We start from the raw sequence: 21869 nt of genomic DNA, 5'->3' as shown, positions 1-21869 counted from the left end.
ATTCAGATGGTGAAATCTGTAGAACTTGGTGATAATGAATGAGAGTGTGTAGGAGATGATGTCATCAAGAAAGACCCTGACTTGGACACAAAGTGAATGATTAAGCTACTCACTGGGATAGGGAGTCCTGGAAGAGACATAGTCCTGACCCTTTTGAGTTTGCAGTGGCCATGAGTCATTTGAGTAGAGATGTAGAAATAAATGATGCTTGGATAAATGGGTCCAAAACTTCAAAGAAGATCAAATGAGATAGGACATCTACTTTAAAACCTGGTATAACAGTAATGGTGTTGAGTTAGTGATGAGGTCCTATTTAGATAAGGATGAGATATTGAGTCAACAATGCTTTTAGCTGCAAGTAAATAAAAACTCAAGCAGTAGCTTAACAGATGGGAGGTTACTTCCCACACAAGAAGTCCCAGTTGCTGGGACCAAATTGGGAGAGGACTCTGAGTTGGCATTTCTGTGATTCTCATGACCTTTCCTTCCTACCTATTACTCATGGTTGCAAGATGGCTGCTGCAGATCAGACATCACACTTCCATTCAAGACAGAAAGAAGCAAAAGAGGCAGTGTGAGTGACTAGAATGCAAGAACTTTCCCACAAACCCAAAGCCAATTTCCACTGATGTTCTGTTAGCCCCGGTTGTGTCATGTGACTACACCCAGCTTCAAGGAAAACTAGGAAAGCAGGCTCAGGCTTTTTAGCTTCTATAGTCAAGATGGTTGGGGGAAGGGGATGGGGAATGGGTGCTGGGATGGCCGGTGAGCTGTGCCTGCCACAGTTATCTTTAGAGCTCTGTAGTTACATCTAGTTTTGCAGCTCTGAGGGCTGCCTCTGTGATGTACAGCTGGTGGTCTGCTTGGAAGCATGGCTGTGAAGGAGCCCTCCTTTCATTCACTTAACTTCCAAATTATAAAGACGATGCCTGATGTAAAAATTACAGGGAACCCTGAAATATAAAAATCCTTTATTAAGGCTGTTCTGTGACGTATTTGATTTTCCTCCCTTTACCCCCCCCACCAAGTCTTCCTAGGATTGTTTGCTTTATGAAACGTTAAAAGTGATTTCAGCCACTCGTTCTGTGAAAAAGAAAACTGGCAGTAGGAGTATCTGAAGAAAATGAATTAGTCTTGGCAGAGATGTGTGGGAGGATTCTTGTGGGCAGCACCACGAGGTGAGAGGAAGGGGAGGAGGGCGGATTGGAGACTCACATACAGAAAGCAAGAGGGATTCAAAGCCGGATGGAACGAACACTTCAGTTCCTGACAACAGGGTGACAATTGGAAGGCGAGACAAATAGACAGCTTCCCGTTTGAACTTTTCTGATAGATTTGTGGTTTGGGTTTCTGTGCAGCTTCCTTCAGCCCCCAGAGGCTGACTTCTCGCAGGCCCTCAGCTGCCGGGACACTATATGTGGACTCCTCTTTGGCCTTAAGATGGACATAATCGTGCCCTGATGGTGCTTAGTCAGTGCCCACACCAAATTGGTGCTTATGTTTTCTAAGTTTCCAGGAGTTACCTGGCAACTGCTAGAATGTGAACCAAGCCTGTGATCACCTCCCACTTCCGATCTGCTTGCCCCTGATCTGATCAGTTCTCAGCCTTCCACTTACACCATCTTATTGAACCTTCACGTTATTCTTTGGAGGGTAGATACACCTGTTATCCCTGTTTTACTGATGAGGAAACTAAGGCTCACACTGGTCATAAGTAACAGCACTGGGATTCAAATCCAGGTGCTTGAGCTCTTCACTGGCAGTATGTGCCACTTCTCAGGTAGCCTGAATTCATTCTTTCTCTCCCCAGCTGTATTCTTGACTAGGTGCTAAGAATACAGGTGAGAAAAGCTGAGGTCCCTGCTCTTTGGGAGCTTGGAGGCTAGTGCAGGAGACAGTCGCAGACATGAGAGGTCACAGCTGTTGGGATCAACATCACATTGCAGGAGAGTGCAGGGGAGGAGAGGAAGAGCCCCAGCTCTACCGAGTGGTCTGAGGAGGTATCACAAGATGGTGATGAAAGATGGGAAGTGCAGAATATCTGTAAGGGAGCGTTTTGTTGCCTCCCAGACATGCAGGAAACTTCACGCTTCACAAGTATTTCCAAGTAGAATTTCTGCTGGCAAGAAGCAGATGGGCAACAGTGAGCCCTTATGAAATCAGGGAGGATGGGAGGTAATAAACCACCCATTTCCCTGCCCCCTCTGCGCCTCTCATCTTGGTTTCATGTTGCACTTGTGGGTAAAGTAGAGATGCCTTTACCAGAACGCACTGGTCTTGTTGGACACTGCAAAGAGTGGAACTCTGGAGTTGGAGAGCCAAGGAGGTGAGGGAAGGGAATGAGGCTCATGACAGGAGCTCCTTGGGGAGGTGGAGGAGGAGGCTGGAGCAGGACAGCCCCGGAGGAGCAGCGGTACAAAGGTATAGTCCCCTGGGTGCCCCTGGCTGCTTAAGAGTCCCCTGCACTCTGAAATGGGGACCCTTGGGCACCCTTGTTCTAATCCCGAGGCCTTGAGTTCCCTGTGAAAGCATTTGGCTGTCTGCTGGAAAGTGGGCTGTCGCCTGGCTTTCTGCTTCTACCCTCAGGTCCTCTCCCAGCCCCAGAACAGAGAGAGTGCCAGGAAGCACCTCCTCGTAACAGCATGCAAGTCCTCCTGTGCTCTCAGAAAACTTTGCAAAGGGATTGATCAGTGAGGTTTGACGACTTGACCCCACCTTGTCCCCCGAAAAAGACCCTTGGCCCTAGTGTCGCCTGCTGTGTGTTCAGCCTGGCCCTTCGCACGGTGGGCATGTGCACAGATTAGATGTTGGCCAAGGAAGCAAAGTTTCTGAGAACCAAGAGGAGCAAGTGAGAAACGTTTAACGAACTGTCAGCTTCTCTGCAGGGCGGTTGGGATAAAAAGCCGTGAGGATCCAGACCAGGGCCAGATTTAACAGCGCTAATGCTGAGGTGTATCCACTGTGAGGGTTAGGGTTAAGCCCAGTGGCTTTAACACTGTTACTGCGTTCACCCGCACTGTGCCCCTCTGTGGCCAGTCAGGGCTGAGCGTGGCCTTATTCCTCCCTCCTTGTAAAAAGCAGTTTATCAGCTCCTGCGTGGTAGCGGGGGCAGAGCGCATACAGCTCTGGACCCCGGGACTCAGACCAGTGCTCAGACGCATTCTCGGAGCCAGCTTCCTGCCCGAGTTCTCCCCCAGGCCCTGGCTGTCTCTTCTTTTGGAAGCAGCAGACTCTGCTCCCATCCCCAGGATCTGGTTTTGACTCCCTGTCTCACAGAGCTAATTAATTGTTAAATTCTGTTCCTTCTTACATAATACTTCCTTCTGTTCTCTGTGTAACCTGCCTCTCCAGGATCTTTTCTCTCCTAAACCATGAGCCGAACTCTACTCTTCACCTTCCGTCCTGTCCTCTCAGTCCTCCTCAGGGTGATCGTTGTCTGGTGCTAAGGGGCGCAGTGAAGTCCTTCTGGGGGCGCGGGTGGGAGGGGGACAGAGGCAAAAGGAAAGTAGGTGATTTGAGGCTGACAGTCCCCGGCACTTTGCAGGCGAGCAAGATACTGCCTGGGGTGTATCAGGAGACTTGTACGCCAGCCTCCCTTCTGGCCCGCAGCCCCGGCCAAGGGGACAGGCTCTTTAATGTCAGCTGGGGCTGAAGGTGAGCCTGTTGGGAGAAGGCCGCCGGCTGGCTCTGAGCAGGCCTTAGGGATAACTTCTGCCTGGAAGAGCTCACCAGAGTTGGTGCAGGGCTGGGTTCCAGCTCTGGATTTGGAAACCATGGTATTTCATGACAGAACAGGCAATGAGATTTCCTGTCCCCTAAATGCAGTGCCTTCCTGCCTGTCTTGGGAATGTCCCCCACCAATGCCTAATCACATCTGTATGTGGCCTCTATTAGGTCAGGTCTCTAGGGCCACCTTATTTCCTCACCCCAGAGTTCTTGCCCACACCCTGTCCCTCCCATCAGGGAACTGAAGACAGCCCTGCTTGCACACCCACTCCAGAGTGTGTGAGAATGAACGAGAACTTCTGAAGGAAGGAGACACACAGTCTCCAGCTTGGCACACATACTCTGCAAGCCGGAAGGTTTCCTTTTTTGTTTGTTTGTTTCAAGATGGAATGATTGCAAGGGGAAAATGGGAGAAATACATTAATAATATATTTCTTATTGTGTATTGACAATGAAATAAATTATAAATTTGATTAGGAAAAAAAATGAACAAAGTAAACATTATGTCTTGCTCTTAAACCCTTAGTAGCCTTTCTGAGCTCCCAGCCAGGTCCTTTAGGAGCGTAAAGGCCACCTTCTTTCTCAAGGTGTTAGCCTGGACTCCGTGGGAGGTAAAAGATTGATTAGCACCTTGTTGGGGGCAGTCCCTGGTTGTGCTCAGGAGCGCTAGTGAGTGTCACCAACGAACTCCTTTAACTTAGGGAGTCATCTGAATTTTAACACTAGAAGAAACCTGAGAGAACATTGTGCAGGCTCCCCGACATTAGGCTCAGTCTCCTGTGCTTTCTAATCCCTGTCCTGATCTGAAAAACATAAAAGCCGACAAAAAAAAAACCCTCATGGGGCTTCCCTGGTGGCACAGTGGTTGAGAGTCCGCCTGCTGATGCAGGGGACATGGGTTCGTGCCCCGGTCCGGGAAGATCCCACATGCCGCGGAGCGGCTGGGCCCGTGAGCCATGGCCGCTGAGCCTGTGCATCCTGAGCCTGTGCTCCGCAACGGGAGAGGCCACAACAGAGAGAGGCCCACGTACTGCCAAAAAAAAAAAAAAAAAAACCCTCGTGCCTGCCTTTACTGCTGCCGGAAATTACAAAGTCAATATGGTGTCTAAAAACGAAGGGGTAAGTTGTTGCTTTATTTTAAGTAGGCCACATCCTGCCCTCCTCCTGCTCCCCAGGGGGGCCGATGGCCAGCTTGAGATGTCCCTGAAAATTACCGCCTGATCCCATTCCTCATTTTATAACTCAGGCCCCCAAGGCTAGGAAAGCCAGGACCCAACCTGAGTCTCCCAAGCCCTAGGCCTGTGTTTCGTCCACCTGCTCTTGAGCACTAGTTCCCAAGCAACCAAGTATTTCGGACAACCACATGCAGAGGGCAGACAGTCGGAGGGTGAGTGTTGCAGGAAGCCAGCTAATGCAAGTTAGGAAATGTTATAGGTACAGGGAGAGGGCACAAATGGCCAGATAACGGAAAGTACAGTGATTAGAGGTTTTCTAGTTTGTTCTTGATGGAGTTGGCTTGTTGACCTCAGAGCTGGAGCAGTGTCATGTTTTATGTCATTATTCTCTAATCCAGTGCCCTTTCCTTACCCCAGGGCATTCTAAACCCAGCTGCCTGGAGAACAGTGAGACTGATCCAGTGGCTTCCACTGCTATTAAGGAAGCGAACAGACATTAGCAGATACATACATATCCATATTATATTGTTCCGCTTTGTTTTTCAAAATGTATTTTCTTATAGAAAGCGACAATTTTCCACAGTATCTTTCCATTTCTCTATTTATTTTGCTTACTATTCCAGGGTGGCTGATTCTGAGTGTCAGAATTGCTTAAAAAAGAGATTTAATCCTTTCTAGAGCTGTAGTAAGTTGTGAACTCTGGTAAAATGCAAACTCTAGTCATTTAAAAACAGTATATTAGCAGCATAATTTTAACTGTGTAAAAGCATATGCACAAGTACACACACTCATACTATGTTTTATCAGTTCTAACACACGATTGGTTTTAAATTTTATGCTCCACTGAGAATGAAAAATGCTCAATCAAAGACACCATTGATTGTAAGACGTGTCTCAATTTCAGAATTTGTGGGGAAAATATGCATCTCAGTATCACTGGAAGATGGGATATAAATAGGATGGAAGGATATAGAACAAATATTAGTAGTGATCTCCCTGGATGCTTAAGTTGATTTTGGGTAACTGTAATTTTTTTCCCCATCCTTTTCTGTCTTTTCCAGATTTTCCATAATGATTATTGTTATTTTGATAATCATAAAACAAAACAGCCTGATAGCAGGGTTATGTCAGCATTTATTTACACATCTTCTTTAGACCTGAGTGTCTTGGAAAGGGATGGTCTTATGTTCTTGCAAGTTTTAAATTTATAAGCAAGCTTCCAAATCGAAGGCATTTGAGCAGAATGTCCCCTGGGACTGCTGTCCCCATTTTGTTTTTCTTAATTAGACCAATAAAAGCTCTTGGTGTTGCTCCCAAAACTCCCCCTTCTCGGAACAAAAGCACCTTTTCAGGCAAGCGTAGCCTAGTGCCACAGATTGGGCTGAGTACCATGTTCTGTCTGCAGGATAGTGATTTAATTTCTCCCTCCCCCTAAGGGGTACAGTTACAGCCTCTCTCTTGTACTGTGGAGACAGGGGCAGTGAGGTGATGTGGGTGGCCTCTGGGAATCAGAAGCTGTCTCATCAGACAGGTGGCTCTGTCACTGAGAGAGTTTGTCCTCTGTCATCTGCACTCTTAGGTTTTGGTGGTGACATTTCAGAACCTATAGTCACCATCTCTTAGAAGTTAGTGGAATTTAAATCATTTTGCTGCTGAAAAAGTGGGTTACCTAAGACAGAGGGAAAAAACAAAAAGGCTGGTGTGTGGCCTGAGTTGATACATGAGTAAGTTGATATATGAGTTGATACATGGCTGCCACTGTAGCTTCCTGGTTTCCTTCACCACATCCTTTCCCACAGAGCATGCACACCAGGACATCCATGCTGGTCATACCCAGAAAGCACTTCCTTCTTTCCAGGTATTTGGAAGCTATTTAATAGCATTTGGTTTGTTCCTCCTTTTCACATGGCTCTGAGATACACCCTTGATGTAAGCATGGGCTGCTTGGTGCCTCTTTTCCTTTTTCCTCTGCAGTCCCATGACCCATACATTGTTGGCAAGTCATACATCATTTGCAGGGTGCCTTGCTTAGAACTGATTATTTCCCTTCTGGGTTAATAGCACCTTCACTGGAATTGAGACCCTTGGATAGCACAACTGAATTTGTAAATAAATGTTTTACATTGAGATGTCACAACAAATGGATTTTGCTAGAAATGCATATTATTTTGCAGAAGAGAGATTAAAGTAGAACCATCAGAGAGAGAGAGGTAAGCAAGGTAAACATCATGCCAGAGCTTTTTAATGTGTTTATAATCTTCATGCACAACTTCATGCCAGAGCCAAAGCAGAAGAGGGAGACTAGAACGTGAGAGAGTTTATTCCTCTAGAATATTCCAGAGGGGACATCTAGATTTTTTAAACATCTTACTGCCTCCAGAATTGACTTTCCTTTATTACAACTCAAATATATACTGTGTCTTTGGAGTAATTGCACTGAAATGATTCCAGAAACAAAAAGAATAAAGAAATCTTGGCAACAATAATAAGTTTTAGAAAAAATACAGACAAATTATCGTTCAAAAATAATTGCTGGGCTTCCCTGGTGGCGCAGTGGTTGAGAGTCCACCTGCCGACGCAGGGGACACGGGTCCGTGCCCCGGTCCGGGAAGATCCCACATGCTGCGGAGCGGCTGCGCCTGCGAGCCATGGCCGCTGAGCCTGCACGTCCGGAGCCTGTGCTCCACAACAGGAGAGGCCACAACAGTGAGAGGACCGCGTACCGCAAAAAAAAAAAAAAATTGCTAATCAAATCATACTGATTCAGAAGAAGGCTAAGTGTTAAGCTTTTTAAAAATTGTCCATTTTAATTAAATCTCATTAAATCCTGTCTCAAATCTGTAACCAGCTCTCAAGGTTGCAGTTTCTCGACTTTCCCCTTAGTAGCTAATAAATCCACTTGTTTTAAAAGGTCTATATTTCTCAGTTTGCCTAAACTTTTTTTTTTTTTTTTTTAACCAAGGTCTTTAAAATGTGTCATGTTTTTAAAACCACGTCTTCTAGAATTCTTATTTACGGTCCTGTTGCACCTTGTTCTTCATGCTTTAGCTCACATCCTGTCTTCTCTTGGGAAGTATGGATTTATTCCTGGCATTATTTCTGCTTCTTTGAAGAAACAGTCAGATTAGCCATGTTATATCTAATCCTCTTTTTATCCCCAGCTTTGTAGTTTTCATCTTCCTCTTTCTTATTCCTGATTCTATTTTTTTTTTTTTTTTTTTTTTTTTTTTTTCTTTTTTGCAGTACGCGGGCCTCTCACTGTTGTGGCCTCTCCCGTTGCGGAGCACAGGCTCCAGATGCGAGGGCTCAGTGGCCATGGCTCACGGGCCCAGCCACTCCGCGGCATGTGGGATCTTCCCGGACCGGGGCACGAACCCGTGTCCCCTGCATCGGCAGGCAGACTCTCAACCACTGCGCCACCAGGGAAGCCCTCCTGATTCTATTTTGTATTACTAAAGCCTTTTCAGTTGGATGTTTGCTTCAGCCCATCTCCTGGTGGTACATGCTCTTAAACACAGGCTCACACTGAGACTCATTCCTGTACAGTGTTGTTTCAACTTCTGAAGGCATCTTCATTCACGTGCTGTACCTATGGACCAACAGTGGCCGTCTTTTCAGACTTATCCTAGTGAAATGATTATAATAGGTCCCCCCAATCCTAACCATAGTACTTCTATATATGCTAAATAATAACTACAGGGAAACTTTACAATTTGACTTCAGTTGAGTATTAAATACAATAATTATTTGTAAAAGTTGAATGAGGAGCCCATTCACGTTGTTCATTTCTAGGTTTTGCATATGGAAGAAGTTGTGTCTTTTTTTAATTTACAGAAAGATGCCTGAAAACTGAGCATGATGGCCCCAGAAAAATCAGATCTGGTGAATTCATTATTTGGGGTCTGCTGTTGACTTGGTCGAGTGAGCCATTTTTTCATTAATTAAGTGGAAGGAGTTGAATAATTAATGGTTTCCAAGTTGTGCCCAAGCCTTGGGAGTTGATGTAGAGGGGTTAGAGGAGAGAGCAGGGCATCTCCTAGAATAGTTCAGCTTTCAACTCTTAGATATTGGGTTCCCTCAGATTTTATTTGAAAAGGGATTTCATAGCACTTTAATAAAGAGTCTCAAAACCTGGTACTTCCCCAAGTTTTTGGATTCTATGAGCCAGTAAGATTTCTATAAATTGAGGTTGGCCAGAGTGGGTAAGGGAGGCACTGCCAACTGGCAAACGTAAGGACTTGAGATGAATACCATCTACTGTCACTGTAATTGCAAAACACCACAAAAAGTATATAATCTCAACAAAAACCCCAAACAAACAAACAAACAAATGAAAACAGTTCTTTGCATTGAACAACTGTAGCACTGTAAATGCTCACCAGGCTCTTCTTGTTCTGGTGGAGACTTGGTGGGGCTGGCCCTGGGCTTAGCGGGGCTTGTTGGAAGCTGTTGGGCAGGTGCTTTCTGGAGCCCTGTTCTTCAAAATTCAGTCGTGAATAATGAGTTTATTTTATAGTGGGGACTAAAAAGGGCTTGCTGGGTTATTCTCAAGAGTTTGGTTTCATTTTTTCTTTTTCATTTCTTTTGATTTTTAAAAAATATTCATAGATTTGGTAAGGTTTTAAGCAGGTGGACTTATTTCCCTGCCACAATTAGCATATCAAAACATTCACATTTCATTCTATTTGAATCTTTTGTCCTCATCGAGATCTGAATATTTTAAGCAAAGCACCTCCATAGGAAGTATTCCAGCTTTGACAGTTCAATCTAGAAGCAAAACACAATGAGAGGGTTTGTAAACTGTGGCTTAGTAATGCAGGGGAAGGGGAGGGGCGTAAAGTGTGTCAGAAATGGACCCCATCAGCTCCGAATTTTCTGTGGCAGGAAAGGATGGAGTGGGAGTTGGGGCTAACCTTCAGATCATATAACGTGGGTTTTATCTGATGGAAAGACATCAGATCCCGTGATACCACTCATAGGTTTGCTTGGAAGTTAAATGGAATCTCACTAATCCTTGGAGAGGAAAAGCCGAGGGTCATTCTGAGTTCATAATGCCCTAGTTACGTGCTTGTTGGCATTTAAGACCCCTTAAATCGCTGCATAAATTGAAAAGCTTTCTACAATATATAATTGTATCAGAAGATTGAGTAATAGTTTATTAGCATTATGTTTTATTTTTCTAATATTAATTAATATATTCAAGATTTTACACTTTTGCTACAATGATATCAGACAGTATAGTTTCAGCTAATATAGATACACATCAGGATGTTGAATCTTTTTTTTTTTTTTTTGTGGTACGCGGGCCTCTCGCTGTTGTGGCCTCTCCCATTGCAGAGCACAGGCTCCGGACGCGCAGGCTCAGCGGCCATGGCTCACGGGCCTAGCCGCTCCGCGGCATGTGGGATCCTCCCAGACTGGGGCACGGACCCACGTCCCCTGCATCGGCAGGCAGACTCCCAACCACTGCGCCACCAGGGAAGCCCAGGATGTTGAAACTTTTTAAATCCATTATTAGTTAGGAAACTTGGTTGAAACAACCTAAAGTTACTCTCGTTAACTTAAGCCAAAAAGGAATTGGTCAGGAGAGGATCAGGTTCCTCACAGTTGGATGGGAAGGCAGGAGACCCAGGCCTAGGCAGGAATCGGGGAGAACAAGGGCACAGCTGAAATCTTGTCCTAGGAATGGTCTGGTTAAGTCATTGCTGCCATTGGTACCAGCATCTCCAGCCTCTCAGTTCTGGTGTGGCATTTAAACCAGTTGACCCTGTGCATCTAGGTCCCCCCTCAATGTTCCAATTGTACTGAGCCTATGATTGGTTACACTATTTGTTTAGCTTCCACAGAGGAGGAGATTGGGATGGGAAAAGCACCCTCTTTCTAGCTTCCATAGTTGGTGGTGGGGCCCTGCCACTCACTCCATCTTGCAATTCCCCTCCCTACCCCTGCCCCCAAGAAAGAAGAGACTTCAGGTGCTGGGCAGCTTAAACAATAGAAGTTCACTATGCAACTGGGGAGAAAGGTTCTGAAGAAGATGCATTGTAGTTAAATGAGGCCTGAGGAATGAGTTTTTAGCTTCACTCCAATTAGCTAAGTGATGTTGGGCATCTTGCTAAGCCTCTGGGAGCCTTTGTGTCCTTATCTGAAGAAAGGGAATTTTGATCACAACCCAAGCCCTATGACTCTATAACCAGAGTCTTCTTTCCAGGAAAAAAAATATATATATAAGTAGGATAATAGAAGCAGGCAGATCTCTAATAAGTGTCTCTTTTAACTTAGAGAATGATAAGCCAAAACTATCTGAAATATGGATGTGGGAAAGCAGGATTTAAGGACCTCTGCTGGAGAGTAGTCATTGCATAGTAGAGTATAGGAATGCATATGAACTTAGGAGTCAGCTACACCTTGCTGCCAGTGCTTTTTCACTGTTCCACCCCATACTTTTGGAGTGACTTAGAGGAAATTTCTGAGACTTGTTTTCTCATCTGTGAGGTGGAGATAATACTTCTTGACTTGTCCTGTTGTGAAGATTAAATGAGGCAACATACATAAAAGTGCCTGCTACACAGGAAGTATTCTACAAAGGTTACTACTCCCCTCCCTAGATGCCTGGGGATCTGGTTTTGTAGTACTGCTTGCTCTCTGAGACTCTCCCTTGAGTGGAGGGAATTAAATGGGAATTTGATGAGCATTTGCCCAGTTCAAGACATAGTCCTAGGCTCTAGGTCAGGCCCCTTGTGGGGTTTAAAGAAAAACAAGATAGTTTGCACTTGAATCATAGAGATCACAGGCCAACATTTCTCTATGCCATACTCTGGGAACAATGTGGGATAAGAGTTGTGACCTATGTAATACCAAACTTAGTAAGGTTTTGTTTTGACATTTTTATTATAAAATGAAATGCAGATAACCATATAACAAATATATAGCTTTTGAATTATTTTAAAGCAGCCGCCCTTGTAGGTCAAGATAGTGGATCTTGCCAGAGCACTCCAGAAGCCCTCTACATGCCTCATCTCAACATAAGTGCCTCCCTGGCCCCAAAGTAGCTACTATCCTCACTTTTAGATAGTAGTCACGTCCTCACATCTCTCTATAGTTTTAGCACCTAAATGTGCCTCCCTAGAGAGTATAGTTTATTCCTACCTTCACTTTTTAAATTTGATGTCTTTCAAGTACTTTAATCTACAGGTTTCCATCCTTATCCCTTTCTTTTTCTTACAATTTATCAGTTGAAGGACCTGGGCTGTTTGGCCCATAGTTTCCTGGGTTTTGCTGATTGAACACTCATGGGGCAGTTCAACATGTCCCTGTGTTCTCTGGATTTCCTGGCACCTTTTATTACACGAAACACAATGTCTTCTACAAGGGAGCTCAGTGGCCATATTATAATTGAAGTGGATAGGAGCATGGAAACTTTGGTACATGATTCATTCATAATTGAGATACCACATGCCATCTTCTAATGTCCATAGCAGCTGGTTTCTTTTGAAAGAATTTCTAGGAAAGCCTTATTTTAGATGAAGTTTACATTGCAGTTCTTACCAACTGACTCATTTTTATCTCTCATGCATCTTTAGGATAGTATATCAAAGATCGAATCCCGGAAATCCCATTAACCTCTGGGTTATGCTAAAATTAGTTGTTCGACTTTTCAAGTCTGTGCTGTCAGTAACAGAAACTCTATGTTTCTAATATTTGTTTTGTAACATTCTTAAAATGTTACATGTATGTGTAGCTCTGCAATTTCATGTTCCATTTATGTCGGCCAGGAAGGGAAAATATGGAGAAACTATGGTTTATCTGAAAGATTTTGGGAATAAGCTCTTTCAATCAAGTAAATATTCTCCTTAGCTGAGTGTGTTTATAGGTACCTTTACGTATATAGTTAGTTTCCAAGGAATTCGTATCCAACTAAATATATATAAACTACATATGGAATATAATTCAGCTTTTCTTCAGTGAATCATGATCTTATGCTGCCTTACGGCCACCCCTATGAGTGATATTTTTTAAAATATTTATTTATTTGGCTGCACCGGGTCTTGGTTGCAGCACCTGGGATCTTCATTGCAGCATGTGGGATCTTTTAGTTGCAGCATGCTGGATCTGGTTCCCTGACCAGGGATCGAACCCAGGCCCCCTGCATTGGGGGCACAGAGTCTTAACTGCTGAAGCACCAAGGAAGTCCTTATGAGTGATTTTTAAACACCCCAAAAGTCACATTTAGAAATAAACCTGTATCAAATAAATAAATAAATCTGTATCAATTTTTTTTTTTGGACTTTTGTAACTTTCTCTTAAAGCACAGAGTTTGCAGGCTTAAAATCATGGAATTGAGGTCCCTGAGGGAGGGAAAGAGAGGGACACCAATGAAACTGAAAGGCCACCAAGGGGCCCACTGAAGAGCCAGGTTCCTGTTGGCTGTGCCGCAGGAGGACAAGGCCACCTGTCCATGGTCAGCAGTGTGTCCCCTGGGACAGGTCTATTGAAACCAGAGCCTTGGCTGACCCAGGTTATTAGAGGTAGGCCTCCTCGTCATTATCAGGGAAAAGAGAAGGGGAAAGGGTTGGTTTCTACATTAACCTTGGCAGGAGGCCCATTTCTCTTTTTTTTTTTTCACTTATTCAAAATACCTATTATATATCAGAAACTATAGGTGCTGAGTTTACACTGGTGAACAGAACTCTCAGGGAGCTTATAATGCAGAGAAGGAGCCAGACCGTCAACAAGCAGTCAAACAGACTAGAGAAGAGATGGACCATTAGGGATGTGGGAAGAGCAAGGAGAATGATAGGGGCACCTCTTTAGATGGGGAGACTCAGCAGCCACTGTATAGAGGGTGAGGAAATGGTGTTTCAAGGCAAGAACATAGCATGTGCCAAGACCATGAGGCAGGCTTGGTATTTTTGAGAAACTGAAAGAAGGCCACTTTTTTTTTTTAACTTTACAATAAATTTTATTGACATTTTTATTCTTTATACAAAAGGAACTACTTATACACTGTGTGATTGTTGCTTTAATTTTTTATTGAATTTTATTTTATTTATTTTCTTATACAGCAGGTTCCTATTAGTTATCCATTTTATACACATTAGTGTATACACGTCAATCCCAATCTCTCAATTCATCACACCACCACCACCACCCACCACCACTGCTTTCCCCCCCTTGTCCATACGTTTGTTCTCTACATCTGTGTCTCAGTTTCTGCCCTGCAAACTGATTCATCCGTAAATAGTGCTGCAGTGAACATTGGGGTGCATGTGTCTTCAAATTTGAATTATGGTTTTCTCTGGGTATATGCCCAGTAGTGGGATTACTGGGTCATAAGGCAATTCTATTTTTAGTTTTTTAAGGAACCTCCATACTGTTCTCCGTAGTGGCTGTACCAATTTACATTCCCACCAACAGTGCAAGAGGGTTCCCTTTTCTCCACACCCTCTCCAGCATTTGTTCTTTGTAGATTTTCTGATGAGGCCCATTCTAACCGGTGTGAGGTGATACCTCATTGTAGTTTGGATTTGCACTTCTTTAATAATTAGCGATGTTGAGCAGCTTTTCATGCGCTTCCTGGCCATCTGTATGTCTTCTTTGCAGAAATGTCTATTTAGGTCTTCTGCCCATTTTTGGATTGGGTTGTTTGATTTTTTTAATATTGAGCTGCATGAGCTGTTTATATATTTTGGAGATTAATCCTTTGTCCGTTAATCTGTTTGCAAATATTTTCTCCCATTTTGAGGGTTGTCTTTTCGTCTTGTTTATGGTTTGCTTTGCTGTGCAAAAGCTTCTAAGTTTCATTAGGTCCCATTTGTTTAATTTTGTTTTTATTTCCATTACTGTAGGAGGTGGATCAAAAAAGACCTTGCTGTGATTTATGTCAAACACTGTTCTTCCTATGTTTTCCTCTAAGAGTTGTATAGTGCCTGGTCTTACATTTAGGTCTCTAATCCATTTTGAGTTTATTTTTGTGTGTGGTGTTAGGGAGTATTCTAATTTCATTCTTTTACATCTAGCTGTCCAGTTTTCCCACACCACTTATTGAAGAGACTGTCTTTTCTCCATTGTATATCCTTGCCTCCTTTGTCATAGATTAGTTGACCATAGGTGTGTGGGTTTATCTCTGGGCTTTCTATCCTGTTCCATTGATCTATATTTCTGTTTTTGTGCCAGTACCATATTGTCTTGATTACTGCAGCTTTGTAGTATAGCCTGAAGTCAGGGAGTCTGATTCCTCCAGCTACGTTTTTTTCCCTTAAGACTGCTTTGGCTATTCGGGGTCTTTTGTGTCTCCGTACAAATTTTAAGATTTTTTGTTCTAGTTCTGTAAAAAATGCCATTGGTAATTTGATAAGGATTGCATTGAATCTGTAGATTGCTTTGGGTAGTATAGTCATTTTCACAATATTGATTCTTCCAATCCAAGGACATGGTATATCTCTCCATCTGTTGGTATCATCTTTAATTTCTTTCAACAGTATCTTATAGTTTTCTGCATACAGGTCTTTTGTCTCCCTAGGTAGGTTTTTTCCTAGGTATTTTATTCTTTTTGTTGTAGTGGTAAATGGGAGTGTTTCCTTAATTTCTCTTTCAGATTTTTCATCTTTAGTGTATAGGAATGCAAGAGATTTCTGTGCATTAATTTTGTATCCTGCAACTTTACCAAATTCATTGATTAGCTCTAGTAGTTTTCTGGTGGCATCTTTAGAATTCTCTACGTATAGTATCATGTCATCTGCAAACAGTGACAGTTTTACTTCTTCTTTTCCAATTTGTATTCCTTTTCTTCTCTGATTGCCGTGGCTAGGACTTCCAAAACTATGCTCAATTATAGTGGCAAGAGTGGACGTCCTTGTCTTGTTCCTGATCTTAGAGGAAATGCTTTCAGTTTTTCACCATTGAGAATGATGTTTACTGTGGGCTTGTCGTATATGGCCTTTATTATGTTGAGGTAGGTTCCCTCTATGCCTACTTTCTGGAGAGGTTTTATCCTAAATGGGTGTTGAATTTTGTCAAAAGCTTTTTCTGCATCTATTGAGATGATCGTATGGTTTTGGGGGTTTTTTGTTGTTGTTGTTGTTTTTTGCGGTACATGGGCCTCTCACCACTGTGGCCTCTCCCGTTGAGGAGCACAGGTTCCGGATGCGCAGGCTTAGTGGCCATGGCTCACAGGCCTAGCCGCTCCGCGGCATGTGGGATCTTCCCGGACCGGGGCACGAACCCGTGTCCCCTGCATCAGCAGGCAGACTCTCAACCACTGCGCCACCAGGGATGCACAATCATATGGTTTTTATTCTTCAATTTCTTAATTTGGTGTATCACATTGATTGATTTGCGTATATTGAAGAATCCTTGCATCCCTGGGATAAATCCCACTTGATCATGGTGTATGATCCTTTTAATGTGTTGTTGGATTCTGTTTGCTAGTATTTTGCTGAGGATTTTTGCATCTATATTCATCAGTGACATTGGTCTGTAATTTTCTTTCTTTGTAGTATCTTTGTCTGGTTTTGGTATCAGGGTGATGGTGGCCTCATAGAATCAGTTTGGGAGTGGTCCTTCCTCTGCAATTTTTTGGAAGAGTTTGAGAGGATGGGTGTTAGCTCTTCTCTAAATGTTTGATACGATTCACCTGTGAAGCCATCTGGTCCTGGACTTTTGTTTGTTGGAAGATTTTTAATCACAGTTTCAATTTCGTTACTTGTGATTGGTCTGTTCGTATTTTCTGTTTCTTCCTGGTTCAGTCTTAGAAGGTTATACCTTTCTAAAAATTTGTCCATTTCTTCCAGGTTGTCCATTTTATTGGCATAGGGTTGCTTGTAGTAGTCTCTTCAGATGTTTTGTATTTCTGCGGTGTCTGTTGTAACTTCTCCTTTTTCATTTCTAATTTTATTGATTTCAGTCCTCTCTCTCTTGTTGAGTCTGGCTAATGGTTTATCAATTTTGATTATCTTCTCAAAGAACCAGCTTTTAGTTTTATTGATCTTTGCTATTGTGTTCTTTGTTTCTATTTCATTTATTTCTGCTCTGATCATTATGATTTCTTTCCTTCTGCTACCTTTGGGTTTTGTTTGTTCTTCTTTCTCTAGTTCCTTTAGGTGTAAGGTTAGATTGTTTATTTGAGATTTTTCTTGTTTCTTGAGGTAGGCTTGTATATAGCTATAAACTTCCCTCTTAGAACTGCTTTTGCTGTATCCCATAGGTTTTGGATTGTTGTGTTTTCATTGTCATTTGTCTCTAGGTGTTTTTTGATTTCCTCTTTGATTTGTTCAGTGATCTCTTGGTTATTTAGTAATGTACTGTTTAGCCTCCATGTGTTTATGTTTTTACATTTTTTCCCCCTGTAATTGATTTCTAATCTCATAGCGTTGTGTTCAGAAAAGATGCTTGATATGATTTCAATTTTCTTAAATTTACTGAGGCTTGATTTGTGACCCAAGATGTGATCTATCCTGGAGAATGTTCCGTGTACACTTGAGAAGAAAGTGTAAACTGCTGTTTTTGGATGGAATGTCCTATAAATATCAATTAAATCTATCTGGTCTATTGTGTCATTAAAGCTTGTGTTTCCTTATTAATTTTCTGTTTGGATGATCTGTCCATTGGTGTAAGTGAGGTGTTAAAGTCCCCCACTATTATTGTGTTACTGTCAATTTCCTCTTTTATAGCTGTTAGCAGTTGGCTTATGTATTAAGGTACTCCTATGTTGGGTGCATATGTACTTATAATTGTTATATCTCCTTCTTGGATTGATCCCTTGATCATTATGTAATGTCCTTCCTTGTCTCTTGTAACATTCTTTATTTTATCTGATATGAGTATTGCTACTCCAGCTTTCTTTTGATTTCCATTTGCATGGAGTATCTATTTCCATCCCCTCACTTTCAGTCTGAATGTTTCCCTTGGTCTGAAGTGGGTCTCTTGTAGACAGCATATATATGGGTCTTGTTTTTGTATCCATTCAGCAAGCCTGTGTCTTTTGGTTCGAGCATTTAATCCATTCACGTTTAAGGTAATTATCGATATGTATTTTCATATTTCCATTTTCTTAATTGTTTTGGGTTTGTTTTTATAGGTTCTTTTCTTCTCTTGTGTTTTCCACTTAAAGAAGTTCCTTTAGCATTTGTTGTAGAGCTGGTTTGGTGGTGTGGAATTCTCTTAGCTTTTGCTTGTCTGTAAAGCTTTTGATTTCTCTGTCTAATCTGAATGAGACCCTTGCTGGGTAGAGTAATCTTGGTTATAGTTTCTTCCCTTTCATCACTTTAAGTATATCCTGCCACTCCTTTCTGGGCTGCAGCGTTTCCACTGAAAAATCAGCTGATAACCTTATGGGGATTCCTTTGTATGTTATGTTTTGTTTTTCCCTTGCTGCTTTCAATAATTTTTCTTTGTCTTTAATTTTTGCCAGTTTGATTACTATGTGTCTCGGCGTGTTTCTCCTTGGGTTTATCCTGTATGGGACTCTCTGCACTTCCTGGACTTAGATGGCTATTTCCTTTCCCATGTTAGGGAAGGTTTCGACTATAATCTCTTCACATATTTTCTCTGGTCCTTTCTCTCTCTATTCTCCTTTTGGGACCTCCATAATGTGAATGTTGTTATGTTAAATGTTGTCCCAGAGGTCTCTTAGGCTGTCTTCATTTCTTTTGATCCTTTTTTCTTTATTCTGTTCCACAGCAGTGAATTCCACCATTCTGTGTTCCATGTCCCTTATCCGTTCTTCTGCCTCAGTTATTCTGCTATCAATTCCTTCTAGTGTATTTTTCATTTCAGTTATTGTGTTGTTCATCTCTATTTGTTTGTTCTTTAATTCTTCCAGATCTTTGTTAAACTTTTCTTGCATCTTCTCAATCTTTGCCTCCATTTTTTTTGCGAGGTCCTGGATCATGTTCACTATCATTATTGTGAATTCTTTTTCTGGAAGGTTTCCTATCTCCACTTCATTTAGTTGTTTTTCTGGGGTTTTATCTTGTTCCTTCATCTGGTACATAACCCTCTGCCTTTTCATCTTGTCTGTCTTTCTGTGAATGTGGTTTTTGTTCCACAGGCTGCAGGATTTTAGTTCTTCTTGCTTCTGCTCTCTGCCCTCTGGTGGATGAGGCTATCTAAGAGGCTTGTGCAAGTTTCCTGATGGGAGGGACTGGTGGTGGGTAGAGCTGGCTGTTGCTTTGGTGGGCTGAGCTCCGTAAAACTTAAATTCACTTGTCTGCTGATGGATGGGGCTGGGTTCCCTCCCTGTTGGTTGTTTAGCCTGAGGCGACCCAACACTGAAGCCTACCCGGTCTCTTTGGTGGGGCTAATGGCAGACCCTGGGAGGGCTCATGCCAACGAGTACTTCCCAGAACTTCTGCTGCCAGTGTCTCCACGGTGAGCCACAGTCATCCCCTGCCTGTGAGACCCTCCAACACTAGCAGGTAGGTCTGGTTCAGTCTTTTATGGGGTCACTGCTCCTTCCGCTTGGTCCCAATGAGCACAGTACTTTGTGTGTTCCCTCCAAGAGTGGAGTCTCTTTTTCCCTCAGTCCTGTCAAAGTCCTGCAATCGAATCCCACTAGCATTCAAAGTCTGATTCTCTAGGAATTCTCCTTCCGTTGCCAGACCCACAGATTGGGAAGCCTGACATGGGGCTCAGAACCTTCACTCCAGTGGGTGGACTTCTGTGGTATAAGTGTTCTCTGTTTGTGAGTCACCCACCCAGCAGTTATGGAATTTGATTTTATTGTGATTGTGCCCCTCCTACCATCTCACTGTGGCTTCTCCTTTGTGTTTGGATGTGGGGTATCATTTTTGGTGAGTTCCAGTGTCTTCCCATCGATGATTTTTCAGCAGTTCGTTGTAATTCTGGTGTTCTTGCAGGAGGGAGTGAGAGCACGTCCTTCTACTCCACCATCTTGAACCAATCTCGTTGCTCTGACTTTTTTTTTTTGAGGTATAGTTGATTTACAATATTATGTTAGTTTCAGGTATATAATGTAGTGACTGAAAATGTTTATAGATTATACTCCATTCATAGTTATTATAAGATACTGGCTATATTCCTTGGGCAGTACAATATATCCTTGTAGCTTATTTATTTTATACATAATAGTTTGTACCAAAAGAAAGCCACTTTTTTTTTTTTTTTTTTTTAAGAAAGCCACTTTAATTGAAGTAATGAACAGTCAGGAACCTGAAGCAGGACTTTTACCACCTTCTCAAAAGTCAGTTTTCACTCAGGCAAATACTGAAACATAATGGTCCTTTTGGGCAACTTTACTTGACCCATAAAGCATTTTGTATATCCTATGGAAAGCCATCTCACAGGCACAGATGTTGGAATATATGTATGGCATTGACACATGTTGATCTGCTTGTTGTACTTAAAACTAGCAACTCTGGTTTTCCTTGATCCTGCCCTGGGAGATTGGGCAGTACGGTTTCATCAACATCATGAATTGGCTTAAGCATAGGTCATGCTGAATTATGAAGTTTCAAAACTTACCTAAAATATTTCTGAATCTTTGTCATCAGCTATTTGGTTTTTGTAGATCTCCTTTCCAAATGACCAGGTAGACTATAAAATACCCACGGTTTCTAATTAATGACATTTCCTCATAAAAAACGTTTTTATCTTTCGTGATTAATGGTCCGGAAATGGGAGAACCCTAGAATCATTTTGTTGCAGATGACCTATAAACATGAGCTGGGTAGTTGGGTCTCTGCATGAGGATTATGCCAAGTGTCACACAGCTAGGTTCCTATTGGTAGCAAAAAGGAAGGGGACCTGCCTTTACTGAGCCTTAGTGTGACGTTGCGTTAAAAGGACAGCTTGAGCTCTTCACTGAGGCTTTCCAGTGCTCTCCTTTTCCAATTTTGCACACATGTCTGGTTTCTATTTTAATATTAGTGTAACTCTTTTCCCTCTTTCCTTTGCTTTTCTCTCAAGATTGACAGCCCCATGGCAGGAAGGCTCACCCTGTTATTGACTGGTCACTGCACCCTACTGTGGGCTGGGCAGGCACTCTTTAGTTGCTTCTTTTCCCTTCCTTTCTTTTCTTTTTGGAGCTTTTCTTTCCTCACCCACCCACTTCCTGTGACTTTCCTTCTCCTCTGTGGTTCACCCCCCAAATTTTTTATATCTCTCCCTACTTTTCACTCTGTTACTTTTCTTCCCTACCCTCCCACTATTTTTCTTTTCCCTTGATTCATTTCCACGACCCGTGTCCCATCTTCTCTGATGCTAATAGCATTTGGCATTGCAGGTTTGATCAGTTACCCAACGAATAGCTGCAGGCTCCATGTGTGTATTATTTAAACTTCATTTTAGGGACTCTGGCACATCCTGCTTTGTGTATGCCCAAGTCTCCAATGCCTAGATGATGTCCTTGTGTTTAGTGTTAATACATTCCTGGGAATAAACAAATGAATGAACACATTGCTGGTCAACTTGATGGTGTCCATAATCCACAATTTCTGCCTCAGAAGAAATTTCTGGATCTTGAAACTTGCAGGCTCTCCCGAATAAATGAGAATGGATGGATAGATAGATGACAAGTGTAGAAAATGCTCTGTGTTGTTTTATCACACGATAGAGTAAGTCTCTGACCTGTAGGCAAAAGAATGCAGTTAGTAAGGTCTGGGTTTTAGTCCTGGCTTGTCCTTTCCTGCAGGCTTGCATGAGAAAGCTATACGCTTTTTCAGTGTGGGTTCATTACTCTGAAAGTGAGCTACCTTACCCAGAGTGTGTGAGAAGAGATGTGTGTAAAAGCACTTTATGAATTACAAAACACTACACGAATAAAGCATTGTTATGTTGCCTGTATTTGTCATAATACAATTAGGAATTTAAAATTGGACTCTTATTATAAATATATGATTTACTTTTAAACTTATTTGTTGAAAGAATGTATCTCATCTTCAAATAAAGGGATGGCATGAGCTTGAGACCATAGAGAATAGTTTATTGAAAAGCCTCCCTTTTGTAGGATTT

General features: G+C 42.5%; 1 protein-coding gene across 1 annotated transcript in view; it reads left to right on the top strand.

The window, feature by feature from the left end:
• Positions 1-21869, top strand: part of LARS2 (leucyl-tRNA synthetase 2, mitochondrial) — a 159076-nt gene that overhangs the window by 75486 nt on the left and 61721 nt on the right. The gene's annotated exons all lie outside the window — the stretch shown is intronic.

The sequence above is a fragment of the Phocoena sinus genome, chromosome 11, assembly GCF_008692025.1.
Source record: "Phocoena sinus isolate mPhoSin1 chromosome 11, mPhoSin1.pri, whole genome shotgun sequence".
Taxonomy (NCBI): domain Eukaryota; kingdom Metazoa; phylum Chordata; class Mammalia; order Artiodactyla; family Phocoenidae; genus Phocoena; species Phocoena sinus.
Note: the sequence above shows the minus strand (reverse complement) of the source record. Positions and strands in the feature narration are given on the sequence as shown.